Here is a 456-nt window from a genome sequence, read left to right on the forward strand (position 1 = left end):
GAGCGGCTAAAGCCGCAGCAAACAATATATGAATTCTTTTGAATTTTGCTGCTGCTGCTGCTGCTGCTGCTGCTGCTGCTGCCTTAGCAACAGCAGCAGCAGCAGCAGCAACAGCTGCTGCTGCTGCAGCAGCAACTGTTAGTCAATATTTTGTCTCTGTCTCCTGTTGAGGGTGTCTTCTGCCTCTGCTGCTGCTGTTGCTGCTGCTGCTGCTGCTGCTGTTGCTGCTTCGTAACAGCAGCAACACAGCAGCAGCAGCAGCAGCAGCAGCAGAAAAGAGTCTGTATCTGCTGCAGCAAGCAGCAGCAGCATTTGCTGCTAAAGCGAATGCAAGAGCTGCAGCAACACTAACAGCAGCAGCAGCTGCTGCGCCAAGCAGCAACTGCAGCAGCCGCTGCAGCAGCACAAGCAACTCGAGCAGCAGCAGCAGCAGCAGCAGCAGCTGCTGCTGCTGCT

This window comes from Eimeria mitis, genomic scaffold, assembly GCF_000499745.2.
Source record: "Eimeria mitis Houghton genomic scaffold, Emh_scaff320, whole genome shotgun sequence".
NCBI classification, from domain to species: domain Eukaryota; phylum Apicomplexa; class Conoidasida; order Eucoccidiorida; family Eimeriidae; genus Eimeria; species Eimeria mitis.